The following is a 21,875-nucleotide window of genomic DNA, read 5'->3' on the forward strand; positions in this document are numbered from 1 at the left end:
TGCTTTCTCCCATTTCTGTATCTGCAGAAAAGTATTTGCCTTTCAGCCTTATTTACCTCACCTTGAAGGAGGAAACAGACAGAGCTGGACTCCATTTTAGGCCTGTTCATGCTGATCATGCTCGGCCACCTCTCCAATGGACTCTGAACTCTTTGCTTAGTGCCTATGGAAACTACAATAGAAGGATAAGACCCCCCTCTGGACAGGGGAATTTGAAGATCACATCCAGGTTACTCATCGCCTAAGAGAAAACATTCTCTAATCACCCCTGCCTCTGGACAGGTCATAAATTCTTATTGATTATTAACCATTTGAACACATAGCACATGAGTGATGGGGTTATTGTGATTGTATTTATCCTTCCTTTGTTTTATGTAAGTCTCAAAGAAATTGGGGTGGTGGGTTCGGAAATGTACACATGAGGTATAGAATATTTTCACAAATGCTGGTCGGGGTCCTTGGCATTGGGCCTGCTGGTGTAATAAACTGCACTCCACTATGTGCATTGTCCTTCTGAGTGAGTTTGTTTCCCGGAATGCGTGGCTATTACAACCTGAATGCCCCAACACTAGAAATATCTACCAATTAAATGTAAAAGTGCCTCACAAATTACGGTAGTAAAAATGTTTGGAATTGAGAAAGTACCTTGAACTGTTCAAAACATTTGCCTGCACATTATTATTTTTGTATGTCACAAATATTGTTCTCCCCCCACAACCAGACATGTATCTTTGCCTTTGTTTCTAGAGAGAATTAGAATGATTTCACTTGAGCTAAAGAAAACCAATTCATAACTAAAGCCTTTCCTTTGAGCAGTCCTTAACCCATTCAGGATTACAGATTTTGTTTTGTAATTTTACTTATCTTTATTTCTTAATTTATTTCCTAACTCTTGCAGAGTGATAACTTTTAAACTAAAAGTCAAGCACTGTGCTAAGCATTTGAGGTACATTATTTTATTTAAATATCATTACAACAATTTGAGCTACATAAGATTATCATCCTCATTTTTAGATGAAAAAACTAAAGCTTCTTAGAATAGCTCTCTACAACAAAAATATAATTCAGACCACATATATAATTTTAAATTTTCTAGCAGCCCATTAAAATATTGAAAATAAGCAGGTTAAATTAGTTTAATAATATTTTATTTACTGTTAGTCAAAACATAAACATTTCATCATGCAATTTATGAAAAATATTACTTACATATTTCATATACATGTGTGTATGTACATGTGCTAACTCTTCAAAATAGGGTATGTATTTTATACTTACAGTGCATCTCAGTTTTGGTTAGTCAAGTTTCAAAGGCTCTGCAGCACATGTGGCTAGTCTCTGTCTTGTACATACAGATCTAGAGATTAATTTGCCTAAAGCTACACAACTAGAAAATGGCAGAGCCAGAATTTCAAATCTGGTTTAAAACTAAAGTTCTTTTCTAAGCATTAGGCTTTACTGCCTCTTACTAATTTTAATTGCTGTTGATGGTTAACATTAAATATGAAAAATATCACAGAGAATGTAATTTATCCATTTTTACAGTTTTCTGTCCATACAAACACATACTCTCTCAATAACAGTGATGATTTACTGATTATAGCATTCACGTGTAATATAGGTACAAGTTGTAGTGGATGACATAAAGATGAATGGAATTTGATGTAAAATAACTAGCACATAGTTTCATCCATCTTTAAGACCTATGCATTCTCTCTCTAGACAGTGTACATGGGAAAGCAAATCACAATCAGATGGTAGACTGCTTGATAAGAGGTGTTTCAATGCAAAGGCAACTGAAATTGCAGAGTATGTGATTAGCTTCATCAATCTCATATCAAGGATGCTTTTTGCCAGTGAGATGAAAATGTACATGGATAAGAGTTACCAATACTCATCTCTTTGAGGCTTCTTTTTTTAGTTCTGCACAGCTGATCAACCTTCTTCAGATTACCACATTATTTCTCAGTTTTAATCAATTCTCACTGGCCTGAGAAACATCCTAACTCACTGAAGTATTTTAATTTTCTTGTATGAGCCATTCTATAATTATATGATGATTTTATAGTTTAATCCTCAGAGATTACACATATTTCCATGCTTATGGGTAGACATTACCATAACTTCCTTTTTCCAATCTTAGTAGAACCCTGGTTAAAGTTCCAAATTGGAACACTAAATAAACAAATGCAATAAATATAGCACTTCGCTCATGGCATCTCCTACAAAAAAAAAAAAAAAAAAAAATCCTAAAGTTTCCTTTTGTTAATTATAAAATTCTTGATGTAATGCAAATTCTGAAAATGTGTAATCACACAATCTGAAGACCATATGCTGAGGGTCAGCATAGTGAACTGGAAATGATATGAGTTTGATTTTCCCAACTCTATACTTTATAGCTCTATAACATTGGGCATTTTACCTAGTCTCTGTGAGTCTCTGTTTCCTCATTTGTTAAAAAAAAAAAAAAAAAAGCTAATAATACCTATCTCATAGAGTGGTTTTGGCACGACTGAACGACTTCACTTTCACTTTTCACTTTCACGCATTGGAGAAGGAAATGGCAACCCACTCCAGTGTTCTTGCCTGGAGAATCCCAGGGACGGGGGAACCTGGTGGGCTGCCGTCTACGGGTTCGCACAGAGTTGGACACAACTGAAGCGACTTAGCAGCAGCAGGACAATATATAATAATTCAAATGGTGCATAAAAGGCATTCAGTCAAGGAATTCTCTCTGTGTGCAAGCAGAGTAGATTCCTGATCAGTCCTTTTAGAGTTAGAGCACCAAGTAAAGAGCTTTTGCTGGGTGGCCTGGCTTTTGGTTATTCCGTTGCTCATTGGTGCCACCAAGAAGAGAAAATGGGAACATTTTTCATTATTTTCAAATGTGGATTTCTGCCACTTTTATCAACAAAAATGAATTTCTCAGATGATTTTCTGGGTTACTTAGTTGAACTAGGTCTGGAGGTAATGTCTCTAATCTACAGAGATCATTTTCTACTGTATGAGACGCTTAAGACTAAATGTTGTGCTATATATATAGAAGAATCCAGATTCATTGTAAAGCAAGCATGTAGCTAAAGTTTAGATTTATACTCTAAATGAAAATCCAGAGTCTGCTACTCTTCAGCGCCATGATCTTGTGCAAATCTTCAGTTCTAGAAACTGTAAAATGTAAATAATTAATATTAACTTCATGAGTCTGCCTTGATAACTTTAAATACTTCATAATATTCACTGGACAGTTCTCTCCTCTTAACACATCAATTAATTTATGTCTAATGTAGATGTTATGAATGATTATTAATGCTCTGAGAGTGAGTGCCTCCATAGCATGGCTCTGCCACACTTTCCTGGATCAATCACTGATTTTATTTTCATTGACTTCCTGCCATCACCTATGACTGAGTCTCATGTAGCAGTGCAAATCCCAAGAATCAGAGCTGTAAACCATAACCATTTGACAACTTCTGATTTCAACTCCAAGACATCTCCTAGTTCCCAAGAAGAGGACAATGCATGTGCTGGATACCATGACTGATGGAAGCAGAGTTACATGAGGAGTAAAATGTAACAGTAAATACTTCCTGTATCCTCTTTTCATGCAGACTGCCCTGAACTGCGTTGCTATTATTCCTTCTGGTAGTGGCTGTAAATGTTTAAAAAAGAAAAGAAAAAGCAACAGAAAAACAAAAGGTTATGTGAGCATTATCTGAACTAGGGTTTTATCCTTTTAAAATATCAGGAATTGGAAAGAAGGCAGTTATGAAATGAGGGATATACCGGCGAAAGAAGTCAGAAAGATTTGCCCTTCAATAATAATAATAATAACTTTCCACGAATAAGCTATTAGATAAAATCAACTCATGATAATTGGAACAAATTATCCCCTTCTTGATGTTCTAGCCCTATGCAGATGTATTCCCCCTACGATTCAGTAGACAAAAATAAAAGTGAATACTGTGCTCTTGGTGCCGGAAAACATTATCTACTTTTCCTTCTTTTATTTTAGGAAAGAGAGCTTCCTCTTTCCCCCAAAAAGCAGAGCACTAGAAAGATAAGTTTTTTCTATTGGTTAAGCATGGAAAACGGATGCTAAAACCTAAACCTAAAATACTACATTTTTTTTTTTTCTGGGAAAAAAATTAAAGCATTCACCTGGTTCATTCTCCAGCCAGTGGGTAAATTTAAGGACTTGTTCCTTGGAGTAAGAATCGGAGTAGACCAGCTGGGAAGGTTTTGGTTGGTGTTGCTATTTGCTTGTAATTCCATAACAGGGACGGGGGAATTAGCCCTGCTTCTAGACACCCACAACCGTTCCGAGTCACAAACCAGCCAGACTGCCCCTGATCTCTCTAGTAGTCTTGGAAGACCTGGCACCGCGATGCTCGCCCGGGCGTCACCGACTAGGCAGCCGGAGCGCGCTGGCAAGCATGTCTTGCGGCTGGGTTCCTCCCTCTCCTGTATCCTTTCCTACACCACGGAAAAGCGCTGTCCAAGCCCGCGATGCTGCCTGGTCCCCGGCAGAGAAGCGGCTGGACCCCACTAAAGCAGCCCAAAGCCCAAACCTGCTTAGGCTCACTCATACTTGCTCTCTGGGGTAGCCAAATGCTAGATTTCGCCCCTCACTCCTCTCTCCGCTACCCCCAGACGATCCGTCTGAAGGAAAGCGAGGGACTAGACCCGGTTCACAGCAGAGTGTAATATATGCACAGACAGTCTCTCGGCTCCAACTGCAGCTTTGCCCCTACTTCCACTAGTCTGCCTTAAGTATCCTTTGTATGAGACAATGGTGCTGCTGGATGCTCGTTCTCTAGCGGGACTGAGGGCGGTCAGCGGGATCACGAGAAAAGCACACGTAACAAGAAAAATAAAACTTCTGTAAGATAATGTGAATGAGTTCAACTTAAAGGGAAGCCAAAGAGAGCAGCGAGCGGAGGACCGAGCGGAGCGGAACGTGCCCTCGGTTTCGCTCAGCAAAGCGGGAAGCCGGAAAGCGGCGCGTTTTTCCCAGCAGCGGGTCCCGAACGCGAGGGTGCAGCCAGAACGCTTTCTGCCGCCTGCTTGGGGCGGCGAACAGTAACTTCCTAAGCTTACCTCCATCTCGCCCACGCCCTTCTTTCCCGGTTGCCCGTCAGCCGGGAGGGGCCTCCCCCGAAGCGGTGGGGGATGTGGGATGCAAGGAGTGGGGACCAGAGGTGGGTACCCAGCAGTTGGTGCTGCGCCATCCCCTCCCAGCAGGCGGCCAGGGCACTGGTTCGCTTCTCTCCCCACGCCCGCCTTCCACTCGCTCACCCCCCTTCCTTCCCCCTTCTCCCCCTCTATCGAGTCCCTCCCCCTCGCCATTGAAAAGGGCTGGCTCGGCCCTGGCTCCTTGCAGTCGGCGAACTGTCAGGGCAGGAGGAGCCGTGAGCTTGAGCTGCACGCAGCGACCCGCGCGGCAAAGCGGAAAGCCAGCTGAAAAAGAGTGCGTAGAGTGGCAGCGGCAACGGCGTCACAGACAGCCCGGGCAACCCCAGGCAATCCGGGCGGCCCAATCAGCCTAAAAGGAAGGCTTTGAGACTCCAACTGCTCCGCGGACTGCGAGCTGTGGCGGCAGAGCCCCGCTACAGCAATCGCAGTCTCCGTGGAGCGAGCAGAAGCTTTTTTTTTTTTTTTTAACCTACCACCTCATTTCTACTCTAGTGGCGTGGACAACAAGGTAAGTATCCGGTCCCGGGGCCAGAACAGAGTGCGCCGTGTGAAGCGTGAGTCCCGCACTTAGTGCGTGGAGGTTCCGGCTGCCTGCTCTCAGGGTCTTTATTAGGACCACAGAGTGGTTTTAGAAACTCTTCCCGTGTCCTCCCTTCCCCCTTCCCCTATCTCTTCCCTGGATTTAAGAGCAAACCCCGGAGGTGAGTGCAGCTAGAATCTCTTTTTGGCATAGCCACCAGTCGGCTTGCCTTGGTTACTTTAAGAAAACACTTGTGTCAGAAAAGTGTCCGCGCGTGAATTTGCCCGACATTGGCCGTGCAAAAATGTCTTTCGCTTCAGCTTCAGCGAAGCTGAGACAAACTCTCAAGATTAGAGCAGGGATTGAGAAAAGATCACACTCCAGATTCTCGGTTTAGCCAGGAGGAGCGGTCTGAACCGAGCGGCAAAGCCTGGAGCCCGCTCCGGACTTCTCGCGTGGTCTGGCACCGCTGCACTCCCATCTCTGGGGGCTCCAGGTCTGGATCCTTGCCAGGTTGGCCCTAGTCCTTGAGGACCCGACCCTTGGCGTAGAGAGGAGATCGCAGCGCGCCACGGAGTGCTCAGGGTCTCCCATGTAATTTCGCCTGCCCCTCGCCTCCCCGCCCTTCCTTCCCGCCCTACTTCTGGGGCCGTGCTCAGTCAGCACCTGCTGTATATGGAGATGGTAGGTGTGGAAAATTCTGCCTAGCTTTTTTTTTTTTTTTTTTTTTTTAAAGAAACGTCTTACAGTCTCGTAGCCGAAAAACGCATCATTTTCTCATTAAAAAAAAAAAAAAAAGAAAGAAAGACTTTTTCTAGGAGCTTAGTCAAACATAAAGGGACTGCTCTTTATCCAAAATAAATGACTTTTCAGCCCTTAGCCAAAACCCGCTTAGCTATCTCATAAATGAATGACGTTGACTAAGATAGGACCGAGAAACAGTTTATGTGTCCATAAAGGAATTAATTTTTAAAGCGCGTAGCCATAAAACAGTCCCGTTTCGCGAAAATGAATGCCTCTTAAGAGAGTCTTCAGAAAAGGTGACTTTTTAAAAAGGCATAGCCGCAAATGAGTCTTTTCTTCAGAGACTTAGAAGAGCGGAGTGGCAGTCTGCCCTTGATTGGAAACACGACTTGAAAGTGCACTCTTAGCCTCAAATTGACATCCTCCCCTTGCAAAAAATAAAGGGGGGAGGTACCACTTTTGAAGAGTGTATAGCGCCAGCCACTTCCTTTCCTTCTCTAAGGAAAGACTTATAAAGCTCAACTGCAAATGGCCTCTTCCGCGCTTCACTGCTTTGGCCGCTTTTGGGTTGCGGGGCGCAGGAGTGCGCGTGTTGAATGCGTGTGCCCGCGCGTCTGAGGGCTTGTCTTGGAGTCTGCCAGCGGGGTACCTTTCTAAAAATGTTGGCTGGGGGCTGGGAATCGAAACTTGCGCCACTGCGGCACAAATGCACAAAGCAAAAGACTTGAGAGAAGAGAGGCGAGGACAAAAGAATAAATAAAATTGAATTGGGAGAACCAAACAAAAGCGAGTCCTTGAGTGGAAACATCTTCAGGTTGGGTTTAAACCTCACATAGGAACCGTTTCTGTGCGAAGGAGAGTGTGTGGAAGAAAGTGTTTAAACGTGGGGATAGACGGTGAGGGGGACAGGAAATAATGGGAGGGGGCGATGGTGTTGGGAGAGCTGCTTTGGTGCTCTTAACGTTGCAATAAGGAAACAACCTGAGGAGCCTGCCGAGAATACTGAACAGTGAGCAAAACACCGGACAAGGTAGCCTCGCTTTACACTAAAGCGACTCCCTCCCGTCACTTAAAGGTTAAAACAGGTGTGACTTTAAAAAAAAAAAAGATACTTGAGGGCACCTTCTGAACTTGGTGAACTTAGATAGAATTTCACTCTTAATCTTGTTTCAAACAATCAGAGCTGACCTTTCGCTGGGTAGGGGGGTGGGGTGGCATTTGAAAGCAAGTCGAAGTAATAGTAGTATTTGTACATGTTCCCCCCTTTCTTGCCTTTGTCTGGTTCATCAGAGGAAAGCGCGGACGGTGTGCGGGCTGCTCTGACGAATGAACCCAAAGATGGACGCGCTAAGGTCTAAAGATATCTTCCTTCCTCCGCTAAATTAAGAATTGCCGTGCTCAGCTCACGCGGGCTGAATCTGGTCGCCACCGCGATGCGCCTGCTAAGCGGCGAGGGAGCGCCTACGCCAGCGAGGCCTGAGAACCTTGTTCTCCAGTCGCTTTGGCACGGGCAGCCCCTCCTTCTGGCAATGATGTCAGCCCCAGAACGGCTCAGCGGGCCGAGAGGAGGCTGAGCGAGCGGCCCAGCCCGGCGCCCTCCCTGTGCGCAGCCGCCCTCGCTTCTCTCGGCCTCCTTCCCGCGCACTAGCTCTCGGCCCCTCCTTCCGGCTCCCTGGCCGAGGCGCCGGGGGCGTGGGGTGGAGGGGTTACTGCAGCCTGGACCGGGGCAGGTTTTGAACCCCGGAGTCTAATACAGATTTAGGGTCTTTCTGCACTCCTTCCCTCCGTTTCCCTGTTCCCCACGACCCCCACCCAATAACCCCGCTCCTTTTCAGCTTGCACCTTCACTATTCAACGTGAATCCACTTATTTAGCTTCGTTCTGGAGGGCAAGTTTTAAAGATGAAATAATAACAGTTACCAGCATTAAATTTCCACTGTCATCTGTCCTCCCCGGGTGATATGAAGACTGGCATCCTTAAAATCTTGTGGCTCTTTGCCTTCAACAGAGTAAGCCCCCTAGAAGGCGAAGAGGGTCTTATTCCCAGTGAAATGGTGCGGTGGGGAAGGAGGGCGATCGGAGGTGGGCTTGCACTGTGTGGAGGGTCCCCTTTCAGTGAAAGAAGGGACTGATGATTGGAAGTTGCGGAAAGGCTCTGAGGGCTGCTGCCGCAGGGGAGAGGCCACCGTCCTCTTTATTATAAGGCTGCGCAGTCACTTTCAGAGGCCGGAGCGCCAAATTGGGAACGTTCAGGAATGGGGTTTTACAAGACGGAAGCCCGCTGCGTCTTCCTTTCTGAGTTTGCTCTTCTCCTTTTACGGAGCAAACCCCTGCTTCCCGGAATTGGAGGCTAATCAGTTTTCCCTGATTACGGACAATTCTTTCTTTAGCTCTGGGAGAAGGACCGCAGCGCGCCCTTGGAGAAGGCTGTACAGGGCAAGAAGGAGGGGCGGAGGCAGGGTGTGTGGAGGCATCTGGGCCTCGGAACTGAGCTTCCTTTCCAAGGAAATTACCATCAGAGGGGATCGCAATAAAAAGCTTACCTACTGACTGTATTTTGGTTTGGAGGTAGGTAGGGGATTTTGGGTAAAAGGGAGCAGAAGCAGAGAATTCTTCCGTTTTGTAAATCTAGGGTTTTGTATATCAGCAACAGCAGCAAAAAAGTTCCTATGCGTTTGCAATACAGGAATGGAAAGAAAACTCAGACCAAGCATAAAAGTGCATTCATTTTCTAGGGTTCCATAATTTGCTTAGGATTGAAAGGAGCCCCCCTTTAAAAAATAATCACCTGAATGCAATTCTGATGGATGTCCAAGCCGTGTTGGCTTTTGGCAGCTGGGAGTCCTGGCAGAAGGAATTGCAGTTTACACATTTCTTCTCCTGGTATTCAAAACTTCATTTTCTTTGCAAGATAGAAATTCCTGATAGAGAGCTTCCAGACTGCTGGTGGCAGGGAGAAATCTGGTAAGGGATTTAGAAAGTAGAAAATTCTCCTTTTCTCTGTGCAAGCAATCCATAACAGCCTTTAGCCAGGATTTATAAGGTTCTTGGGGAAGGGAGGGGAGGCTCCCAGACAAGGAGCCTTTATAGAAGCCACTGGCTTTAAACCAAATTGACAAAATATGTATAGCTGCCACATTTTTCTATTAGTGGGAAGGGGAATTATTCAGGGGATGAAATTTTGAAATCTAATTTTCTTCAATAATCTTGTTTCATGTATTTTAAAGGAGGTGTAATATGTTTACTTATTCACCAAAGAATCTGCAAACCTACTGTGCCAGACAATGTGGTAGGCTCCAGGAATATAAAAGAGCATGTGGAAAGGTATCTGGGGCTTCTGTGAGCCAGGAGACTGACAAATTTATAATACAATGTGATTAATGCTCTAATTGAACATAATCGAGGGAGGAATTAATTTTTGCTAAGAGGTTGAGAAAAGATTCATAAAGACGATGTCTCTATGGCTTTGAAAAATAGGCATTCCTAAGCAGTGACTAGCCAAGAAATGGACTTGAAAGAGCCTGGTACAGACTAAGTAAGGTGGTGGTGGTGGTGGGGTTGATGTCCCACTGTGGAGTTAGCAGTTTTGTGTGTATGTTGTAGGCATAGGCCACTTTGAACATTTTTAAAGTAGGTATGTTAACAAGTAGGTATGTTAACAACAACAAAACAGGGTGAAAAAAAAATGGGCAGTAGATGGCACACAATAGAAATATTTTTCTTGTTTTTAAATGTCTTTAAATGTGTATTTGAGTAAACTAAGATATTGGAATAGAGAGTGAAGGTAAATAAGTTAAGAAGATATTGTCATATCCAGAAAGCAGGACACATTTTGAAGAGGGCCTAAACCCACACACCACACAAGGTAAAGCAGTACAACTAAGAAATAAATGAATGCTATTTGCTGAAAGAAAATTTCTCTTTAGTTCTAATCATCTCTATAGTTTTATCTTTAGGGTCATCTCACCTTCCCCACCAAGCCTTCCAAACTCCCCATCTTCTACCATTAGAGTAAACTCCTTCAGCAACTTGCAAGCACATTTATAAAGCCCACTGCACTCCGTTTTCCACATACCTCCTTGCATCATCTCCATGTCCCATATCATTTCTCCCACCCTTACCAGCTTCTGAAGGAGATCAGCCCTGGGATTTCTTTGGAAGGAATAATGCTAAAGCTGAAACTCCAGTACTTTGGCCACCTCATGCGAAGAGTTGACTCATTGGAAAAGACCCTGATGTTGGGAGGGATTGGGGGCAGGAGGAGAAGGGGACGACAGAGGATGAGATGGCTGGATGGCATCACTGACTCGATGGACGTGAGTCTGAGTGAACTCCAGGAGTTGGTGATCGACAGGGAGGCCTGGTGTGCTGCGATTCATGGGGTCGCAAAGAGTCGGACACGACTGAGTGACAACTGAACTGAACTACCAGCTTCAGCTGTTTCTCTATCAACCATTCAGTTCAGTTCAGTTCATTTCAGTCACTCAGTCATGTCCGACTCTTTGCGACCCCATGAACCACAGTACGCAAGGCCTCCCTGTCCATCACCAACTCCCCCGGGTCCACCCAAACCCATGTCCATTGTGTCAGTGATGCCATCCAAACATCTCATCCTGTGTTGTCCCCTTCTCCTCCTGCCCTCACTCTTTCCCAGCATCAGGATCTTTTCAAGTGAATGAGCTCTCCGCATCATGGGGCCAAAGTATTGGAGCCTCAGCTTCAACATCAGTCCCTCCAATGAACATCCAGGGCTGATCTCCTTTAGGATGGACTGGTTGGATCTCCTTGCAATCCATGGGACTCTCAAGAGTCTTCTCCAACACCACAGTTCAAAAGAATCAATTCTTCAGCGCTCAGCTTTCTTTATAGTCCAAATCTCACATCCATACATGACTACTGGAAAAACCATAGCCTTGACCAGACGGACCTTTGTTGACAAAGTAATGTCTCTGCTTTTGAATATGCTATCTAGGTTGGTCATAACTTTCCTTCCAAGGAGCAAGTGTCTTTTAATGTCATGGCTGCAATCACCATCTACAGTGATTTTGGAGCCCCCAAAAATAAACTCAGCCATGGTTTGCACTGTTTCCCCATCTATTGGCCATGAAGTGATGGGAACGGATGCCATAATTTTCATTTTCTGAATGTTGAGCTTTAAGCCAACTTTTTCACTCTCCACTTTCACTTTCATCAAGAGGCTTTTTAGTTCCTCTTCACTTTCTGCCATAAGGGTGGTGTCATCTGCATATCTGAGTTTATTGATATTTCTCCCAGCAATCTTGATTCCAGCTTGTATTTCTTCTAGTCCAGCATTTCTCATGATGTACTCTGCATATAAGTTCAATAAACAGGGTGACAAAATACAGCCTTGACAAACTCCTTTTCCTATTTGGAACGAGTCTGTTGTTCCATGTCCAGTTCTAACTGTTGCTTCCTGACCTGCATACAAATTTCTCAAGAGGCAGATCAGATGGTCTGGTATTCCCATCTCTTTCAGAATTTTCCACAGTTGATTGTGATCCACAGAGTCATAGGCTTTGGCATAGTCAATAAAGCAGAAATAGATGTTTTTTTCTGGAACTCTCTTGCTTTTTCCATGATCCAGTGGATGTTGGCAATTTGATCTCTGGTTCCACTGCCTTTTCTAAAACCAGCTTGAACATCAGGAAGTTCACGGTTCATGTATTGCTGAAGCCTGGCTTGGATAATTTTGAGCAGTACTTTACTAGCGTGTGAGATGAGTACAATTGTGCGGTAGTTTGAGCATTCTTTGGCATTGCTTTTCTTTGGGATTGGAATGAAAACTGACCTTTTCCAGTCCTGTGGCCACTGCTGAGTTTTCCAAATTTTCAGGCATATTGAGTGCAGCACTTTCACAGCATCATCTTTCAGGATTTGGAATGGCTTAACTGGAGTTCTATCACCTCCACTAGCTTATATATATGTGTATGTGTGTGTGTGTATATAAATGCCTGAAAATGTCTGTTTTCCTTTGGTTACCACAAGGGATTTAAACATTGTACTTTGGGTAGTAATTACAACTTTTCTGAATTTCTCATCACACACTCTGAATCTGTTTCTTTGCATCCCATTCTTTCTGGTTTTTCCTCTTCCCATGGGTTATTCTATTTATATTTTCAGTGAAAGTTTATTTCTGTTTTATTCCTCCTCCTTTTTGCTTTGTGGAATTGTCATAGTGGCTCAGATTTAAGTATTTTGAGAGGCCATCCTCCTCAGACAGGTTTTCCTCTACAACAGGTTTGCCTCTTCAGAGTCAAAGGAACCCTTGCTTTTTATGTGTTGGTGAAAAGATATTTTTGTGTATGAGGGAAATGGGCAATTCTCAAATTGTCCATACTTCTCCATGTACTGAGGTTGGCTCAGCATCATTGGGAATTGGGTATTTAAGAAAGAGTATGCCATAAAAATAGATGACACATTCTTCCATCAATGACATATGTAAATTTTACCTTTGGGAAAAATAAAATTTATAAGTACATTTAATTAGATTGACTTTATAACATTTCAAATTGTATGTCATTGTCTGAACAGAGTTCTATTATTGGAAGATTTTATTGATCATTCAGTATCTAGAATGAAGATGCCTTGATATTCCAGACTGACTTGCATTGTTTAAGTTAGTCTAATGCTGTTTGAAAAGGTGTTATTTTTCAATAGAAGTTCTTTTGAAATGTAGTGTCTTTTGTTAAGAAAAAGTATAAAATGATGTGTCTGCCAAGGTCCCTCAAAATTTATGTTCAATACAACATTAATTGTAAAGCACAGGTTTATCACATGAAGCAAACTATTTTAGGGTATAAAGTGTGTTGAGATTTGGTTATATCTGTAGAAAGACTGCATTCTCATTATCAGACAGTGAAAATAAATTGAATAAAGGGTCTTTTTTCAATTATAGTTTTTGAATTAGAAGAGTGACTTGGCAGAAATCCAGAATGCTTCTATTATCCTTTGCAGTTTAAACACCCTCAACTGATCAAGGATTTAAACTGTCCTTTTAATTGTCTTTAATGTGTTAAGTGTGAAATCAGTATAATAAATTTTGAAACTTAAAGTAACGATAGCTATAGTTGCCATTTTCATCCCAGATTTGAAAGAATTTTTTTTCCACCTAATCTGCTCATCTTGAATATGTACATTTGGAAAAACTACTACCAAATTTTCTTCCTCCAAAAAGAGGAAAGAGGAAAGAGGAAAGAAGAGAATAAAATCTAGGAGAGGATTTTTCTCTCTTCTCTTAAAGTTATTTTATTAATCTAACTTATCTTCTAGCACGATAATAAAACTAATTTCCTGATGGATTTGAATTAAACTAGATGAAAATTCCGGAGAAGGCAATGGCAACCCACTCCAGTACTCTTGCTTGGAAAATCCCATGGACGGAGGAGCCTGGTAGGCTACAGTCCATGGGGTCCCTAGGAGTTGGACACGACTGAGAAACTTCACTTTCACTTTTCACTTTCATGCATTGGAGAAGGAAATGGCAACCCACTCCAGTATTCTTGCCTGGAGAATCCCAGGGACGGGGGAGCCTGATGGGCTGCCGTCTACGGGGTCTCACAGAGTTGGACACGACTGAAATGACTTAGCAGTAGCAACGGCAGGTGAAAATTCATTTCTTTTAAAATTTCAATTGATTAGAATGCAAATTGAGATATTACTGATTTTTATAATTCATTTATTGTCATCATATGAAATGTAAACAAAACATTAAAATTTAAGGTACCTTTTTGTTTCAATTCATTCCGCTAATTTAATTTACAGAGTATTTTATATAATTTTAAAAGTATATCATTCTAGTCTCATAAAAATCTTTTAAGTAGAAAAAACATGGTTGTACCTATTTTTTCAATGGGGAAACTGAAGGTCAAACAAATGAAATCCTGTCTAAGGCTTTCCAGGTAGCAAGAGGGGAAGTTTATATAGGACTTTGGCTTCCAAGCAAGGGCTTTTGCCAACACCCTGTCTTGCCACTCATTTATTTTGAGTATATTTCCTCAAAGATCTGAATGTTAAAAAAAAAAAAAAAGAATGCTTCTTGGATTAAAAAAAACATTTTCAAAGTATATTTGAATATATCTAAATAAGCTTGTCGATTAACTGTCTACTTGTGTCATATTCTCCTCCTCTTTTAAGTCTTTGTGCACTAACCCTGTAAAAACTATATAAGATATATATATATATATATATCTTTATATATATATATTTATAAGACTATTGAAATTTAACAGTACATGCTCATATATGCTCATATAATTTCTCTATTTTATTTATAAGAATAATTCAAGATATGACCCATCAAAATGACCCTCCATAAAGTTTAAGCTTACCTAATGTGGAAAATATTTAGTGTTATTGCCTAATTCATTTTTCTTGAAAGACATTTATATTTTATATATGATTTGTTTTAGAGACTGTTTGACAGTGATTTGTAAATACTGACTTTGTTCTGATATGCCATCTTTGAAGCAAAATATCTTTAGGAATCAATTGTGTGTAGGTTTATATCATTTAAACTGAAGGACATTAAGCTCCTGATGTGCAAACCATTTTCTGTTGCCTTCAGGATTATGAACTCCTTCATCCTGCGCTTTTTGGTATAGGAAATGAGAGCAAAAGGTTTATTTAAATTGTGTGAACACAATATATTTTATGATTGATATTTTGTTGGTATCCAGAGAGTGATCTTAGGCAAATAACTTCATCTCCCTGGAATACAGTTTTCCCAAAAGTAACTTGGAGAAATTTTACATTATTTCAAGGCCCTTTCCAATGAAGGAAAAAATGTTTATGATGTTTTACAGAAAGCTCTACCATATATTCCGTCCTTATCATGTGGCTCTACAGATATTTCCGGTTTCAATACCTGGATTCATTAGTCCTCAATATCTAAAAGCCTATTGCTTGTTCAGCATTGCAAATTTTAAATGCAGTGGTTGGACTGGGTTAAGAAAGGGAGTTCTTAAAGAAGTTTAAGGCAGTATGTCCTTTGAGAAGCTTATATTCTGATTGGGCATAGTAAGCACCACCAAAGATGTAACATATAGTCATATTAAATTTAACAAATACTGTCAGGTGGTTCATTACAGTACGCCAAGAATGGCCCAGGTTTCATAAACTCTGAAACTGGAAGGGGCCAGAAAGAGCATTTAATCCAACTCTTTAATTTCACAGACAAGAAAACTAAGGCTCAGAAATGTAAAATGAGTGTAACAGGACCTCATACGAGGTATTAGGGGATAACATTATTTAGTTTACTCTGCAACCTTGCCTTTTCCCTCCTTTGCTCAAATGCCATAATAGTTTTGTACCTTATCAGAAAGTTAAAAATATCCAGGATTTGTTTGTTTATTTCTTTGGCTTTATTAAGCTGGAAAATTTCCCAATCTGACTTAGACATAGAAAATGGTATATTTTCTACACTTTTTTTTTAACTTAGATTATTAAAAACACCTTTGTTGTGCATATTATGTTATAAAACATGAAAAATGTAGTCTTGACATGAAGGCAAAGTGAGTAGACTAAAGTATCTATGCATTAAAGTGTATAAATATTTTAACTCTTTTAAAATTACTTGAAAAGCCCATTTACTTAAGATAGCAAGATGTATACATACCCCAAAGAATGGTTTTGTTTTTATAAATGGATATTTACCTAAGGACTTAAATGTACATTTTTCTGAATGTTTAAATATAATTTGGGAAAATTTGTAAGTGAATTTTCTAAACTTTGGTATGTTGCATGATCTTGCAGCTCATGTCAGGATTGTGTGTAAGGGAGTTTTGTAGAAACTTGGCCTCTGTTCACCAATGCCAAATAGAAACATGGAGACAGAGTTTTCAGTGAAGTAGAAAAGAGTAGCTTTTATTGCTTTGCCAGGCAAAAGAGGCCACAGTGGGCTAATGCCCTGAAGACCATGTGACTCACCCTGGAGGGAGTAGGGAGGAGTTTTATAGTGTTCGAGGAGCAGGGCATGATCAGCTGGTGGACAGTTCTTGGATTGATTGGCATCACGGTGAGGTTTCAAGCATCATCAGCATTCTGGTTTCAGCCAGTTTGGGGTCTATGTGCTTGTGATCAGCAGTTTTCATCTGGGTGGTGGTGGTAGGGGGTCTGCTTCCTGTAAAAACAACTCAGAAATGTGTGTCAGGCCTTTATCTGTATCTTTCAGGGAACTGGGAGTTTGGTGATTCTGTTATGTGGCAGAATTGCAGTCTAAATTGTTACCAGTTCCTTAGCCCAACAGATATTCTTTGTTTCTATGTCTTCACATTTCACAGTCATTAACTCTTGAGACAGCATTTTACTTCAAAAAACAAGGACACAGGGCTTTGTACACAGTTTCAGGAGTATGGGTCAGGCAAAGGTCAGGCCGGAGTATGGGTCAGGCAGAATGTGCTAAACAAAGCTTACTTTTCTCCCCTGAATAACCTTACACTGCTTTATTTTACTTTGTGGCCGAGGGGAAGAAATAGGGGAAAGGAAATCAAAAAGAGAAGAACACTCTCAGAGTGTTAGGTGATAGGACCTGGTTTTCAGTTTAGTGTGAAATATGCAACCTTTTTGAAAATGCCTAGGCTGGCTTCTCTCTCACTCCTCATATTGTGTATTTAGAATACCTTAACTGTTATTTGATACTTGTTTGCTAATTTTACTAGGATCAAAAATCTTCGAAAGAAATGTGGGAATACATGAATTTTTTTAAAAAACAGAGACTTAAGGATGGGTAATAAACACATGCAAAAACACACAAATAGGATAAAACTTTTACAGAGAGCTTGCTTTATGGTCATGAGGAAGAATTTCCATTGTTCTTTCTGCTCACACCAGGAAAATATCGCTCAGTTTAAGACCGACATTTTAGCCTTCAGTCAGGCTCCACATTTCTTATATCATCCCTTGTCCTACAACTTTTCTAAGCCCATGAATTCAGTTTTAACATTCACGAGATAAAACAGTTACAATCTATGCTTTCCATTTTATAAAGTGAATGAGTGCAAAGAAGGATTATTTGAGGAAGGGAGTTGGAATACATTAAATATCACATGGCTTCTAAATACCTTCAAATTGCATACAAGAGTAAACAGTTATGGGAATGTAAAGTGAAAGTCACTCAGTCGTGTCTGACTCTTTGTGACCCCATGGACTATACAGTCCATGGAATTCTCCAGGCCAGAATACCACAGTGAATAGCTGTTCCCTTCTCCAGGGGATCTTCCCAAGCCAGGGATTGAACCGGTCTCCCACGTTGTGGACAGATTCTTTACCAGCTGAGCCACCTGGGAAGCCCATGGGAATATAAGGCCAATGCTAATATATATACATATATATATATAAAACAGTGCAGCTATAATAGAAGCTAAGCACTTGAGCAAGAAATAGAGCTTCTAATCAGTCACCATCACTGCTGATGATTTATTTTAAACTCTAGTTTCTAGGAAGTTAAGTTCTATTCCTGTGCTTTTCAAATTTTAATGCACATCCCTTTCATCTGTGAACCCTGTTAAAATGCACATTCTGATTCTGTAGATTGTAGCTGGGGCCTGAAATTCTGCGTTTCTAACAAGTTCCCTAGGAATGTAGGATGCTGTTGCCTCTCAATCCACATTGAAAAAGAAGGGTTAATTTTTAGTCTGGTAAACAAGCATGAAAAAAGTGAAGTAAGCAAAAGTTTACAGATTTAAAGATTGAATTTAGCTATTTTGCAAAGGATGTAATATATAAAAATTAAAAATGATATATGCTTATTGTACATGGATATTAAAATTGATCTTAATCTTTGATGTAGCTAGATCAGTTGAAACTATAGTTCAGAATAAAAGTTTCTTGCTCATTATATTGTCAAATATATGTATAAGGACTACATACATACAGTTATACTTTTTCAAAAAGAAAACCATTGACCACAGTGTCAATAGCTTGCTAATACTATAAAATGTTTTTCAAAAAGATCCAAAAATTCTGAATTTAATATGGTATAGATCCTTGAAGATATTTGTTTATGACATATTTAAAATGAACATAACAGTTAATTATTCAGATATCAGAATAAAATGGGGCTTCTGAGGTAATGCTAGTGGTAAAGAACCTGCATGGTAGAGAGGTGAGTTTGATTCCTGGGTTGGGAAGATCCCCTGAAGGAGGGCATGACAACCTGCTCCAGTACTCTTGCATGGAGAATTCCATGGACAGAGGAGCCTGGTGGGCTACAGTCCATGGGGTTGTAAAGTCAGGCACGACTGAAGCGACTTAGCATGTATGCTTGCATGCAGGGTACAATGATTAATTAAATTTTCATTTACCTAAGTTGAAAACATTATTTTTAGTTTCTTTTTGTGTCTGACATTTTTCAAGGTAACAACAACAACAGCAACAAAAGATACTTGGTAAAGGTTATTTTATATTTGCTATCCCCTAAAATTCTACTCAAAGCCCATGGAGCTGCTTTCTTCACACCTAGATTTTTATCATAGATTGCAGCAGAATAGCCATTTAATCCAACAGAACTTTTCATTCATAATCCGTCTAAGAAATTTTCGTAGTTCCGTTTCTTTGTATGCAGTACAATTTGGTATAGAACCAGTGTCAAACAATGTTGAAAACAGCTATTGAGATAAGTCAAGTTGTGAGTGTTTAGACTGTGTTTGTTAGGCACAGTTGTGGTTCTGGCAGGGTGAGGGGAACGAAAAAATTGTCACTTCGTGTCTTAATTGTGGCATTGGGATTCAGCAGCTACCGCCTTCCTAATGAAACTTTATTAGTCTTTGCTAAGCTCTGATACTTTAATAGCAACAGCAAAGCTTGTTTGGTGCAACTTCATGATCTCAGTGAACTAAAGGGCCAACTGGACTAAAATACTTTTGTAAGTGCAACAGCAAAGCTTGTTTGGTGCAACTTCATGATCTCAGTGAACTAAAGGGCCAACTGGACTAAAATACTTTTGTAAGTGCTAAATGAACTTGGATGTCTGCCAAAATTGCCTTGGATTTCATTACTCTTATTTATTAATTTTAAGCATAGACTGTTTCCATGTGCCTGAGGAAGCATGTATAGCAAGCAAAATATCATATATCTTTTTTTTTTTTTTAAGGAGGAAACTCCGAAGTACATGAAGAGGAAAAGACATGTGTACACCCATGGTGGATTCATGTTGATGTATGGCAAAACCAATACAATATTGTAAAGTAAAAAAATTAATAATAATAATAATAATAAAAATTAAAAAATAAAATAAAATTTAAAAAAAAGAAAGCAAAAAAAAAAAAGGGACCAAAAAAAGAGAAAAATAACAGACTTCTTCAAATTCAATTTTCAAAGGCTAGTGATGGAAACTATAGAAAGTAGAGATATTACTGTACTTCTATGAAAATATGCTGGTCAAAACTTAAGACAGAATGAGGAAAAAATTGAGTCAATTTACAATGGCCCTAAAACTCAAAAATTATATAAAATTGACTCATGTAAAACACCAAAATACTTCAGGATCACAACAACCAGAATAAAAATATAAGATAATTTCTTGGACTAATCTAACAACTATGAGAAATGCTGAAAATATTAAACAAAATTTTGTGAACTAGAGTAATCAAATCCAGCTGTATAACTTTAGACCAGTTCTCCTTTTTCCTGTTTCAGAGGAAATATGGATACATCTTAATAGAATGAGATTTTTTAAGTAAGAGGAAAATATTGTTTCACTGGACAAAATTTGAATCATAAGTCATATAATTTTAGTAAACATTTAAAATAGGTGTCAGTGAAGATTAAACACAATCAGCCAGTAGATAATGTCATATAATATACATTAAATGTTGAAGTGCTTGTAATTGCTAATAATACAGAATTGCAAAAGTTAGTAATAGCATTACTAAGGAAATGGGTTGATTATATTCACTGGAAAAAATTGAGAATTCCAAGTTAAGATTAGATTCCAGGATAGAGACTGACAACTCAAGGAAGTATCATCTTTCAAATAAATGGAGGACATTCTGATAATATAATGTTTAATATTTTCTTTGAGAAAGTTATTATATTTTCTATATTATTTATATCATACACTAATGATAGCAACTAAATCACTTAAACACAAGCTTTTCCAGAAATTGAAACAAGTGCATTTATGGAAAAAACTAATAATTTACCAAAAAAAGCATACAAAACCCAAAGTAGATGCATCATGAGTCTTTGCATTAAATCTAAAGAAATTATCAAGAAATTACCTGAAATGGCACCTCTTGGTAAATATGACAGGCACTAACACCAGGTTTCTAAATATGTGACTGATTACATTATCATTTAAATTGTTTTATTTGCACTTTAGGATTTTACAAATTTTATCTCATCTGAATCTCACAACAGTCCTGTGAAATAGGTATTAACCATTTTGACTTATGAGCAATGCCACTTGGACAAGATTTTTTCCCTCTTAAGTTCACATACCTATTGAATGTCAAAGACTGCACTAGATCCTTATTCTCATGATCCCTGGAAAAATATTCATTCCATCAGCCAGTGTATGTAATATAATTGAGGGTTCAAATATGATTAAGGTTATGCATCAAAGGAACAATTGTTTATTATGTTTAATCTTTTAGGAGTCTTTAATTTGTATTAGAAAGTTGTAGTGAGCACTTATTGAATTTTATTTGGCACAATTAGGATATCACTGGTTTTAGTCATTTCAAACATATAACATAAGTATGCAATGACACAATTGTCATTGTGAGCTGGGAGATAAGGATGTGATCATATTGAACAAGAAAAGAGTACTTGTGATGGATAAATCCAATAAGGCTTTTTACAAAAAGAAATGAGGATTTGTTTCCAATTTAAAATACACAAAAGCCAAGTTCCTAAGAGTTTTCTTTCTCTGTAAAGATAAAATTATTTATGAGAATAGGTCTGGAGGCAGAGTATTTGAAAGGAAAAAAAGGAAAATCTATTACTGCAGTGGGTTGGCTTAGATATAGAATGTTAAGTCATAAACTAAGGTGTATTGCTCTAAGTCTTGGCAATGCTTGCAACCTGCAACTTTGAGAGGTTTCAGGTTTCTCATTTTATTTGAATTATATTCAAGCATTTCTTTTAAGATAATTTTTTGTAATAGTAGTTAATCACGTGGGGTGAATAGTTTTACCCACTGGGAAATCACATTTTGTTTTCCCTTGGAAGAACTAGATTATTAGAAGGTATTACAAAAATATCTTTTGTTGTCAGAGAAGCAAACCCTGTTTGGTTCCTTTAATGAATCTCATGAGATAATTAGTAGACTTAAAGTGTAAATGATGACACATATTCTGCCAAGGTGCTATTGGATATAAAAGACAAACACTACCCTCATTGTAATGTTTCCTTAAAAATACAGTTCCTCTACATAAAATTGATATTTGTTGAAGAACTT

At 39.7% G+C, this 21,875-nt stretch overlaps 1 protein-coding gene across 5 annotated transcripts in view; it reads left to right on the forward strand.

Moving 5' to 3' along the window:
• The first annotated feature begins 5,358 nt into the window (after nucleotides 1-5,358).
• The window catches only part of PCDH11X (protocadherin 11 X-linked), a 999,015-nt gene continuing 982,498 nt past the window's right edge, over nucleotides 5,359-21,875 (forward strand). For all 5 annotated transcript variants that reach the window (XM_070784431.1, XM_070784432.1, XM_070784433.1 and 2 more), the window contains exon 1: nucleotides 5,359-5,701. The gene's annotated coding sequence lies outside the window, so the exon portion shown is untranslated. The remainder of the gene's footprint in view (nucleotides 5,702-21,875) is intronic.

The sequence above is a fragment of the Bos indicus genome, chromosome X (genome assembly GCF_029378745.1).
Source record: "Bos indicus isolate NIAB-ARS_2022 breed Sahiwal x Tharparkar chromosome X, NIAB-ARS_B.indTharparkar_mat_pri_1.0, whole genome shotgun sequence".
NCBI lineage: Eukaryota > Metazoa > Chordata > Mammalia > Artiodactyla > Bovidae > Bos > Bos indicus.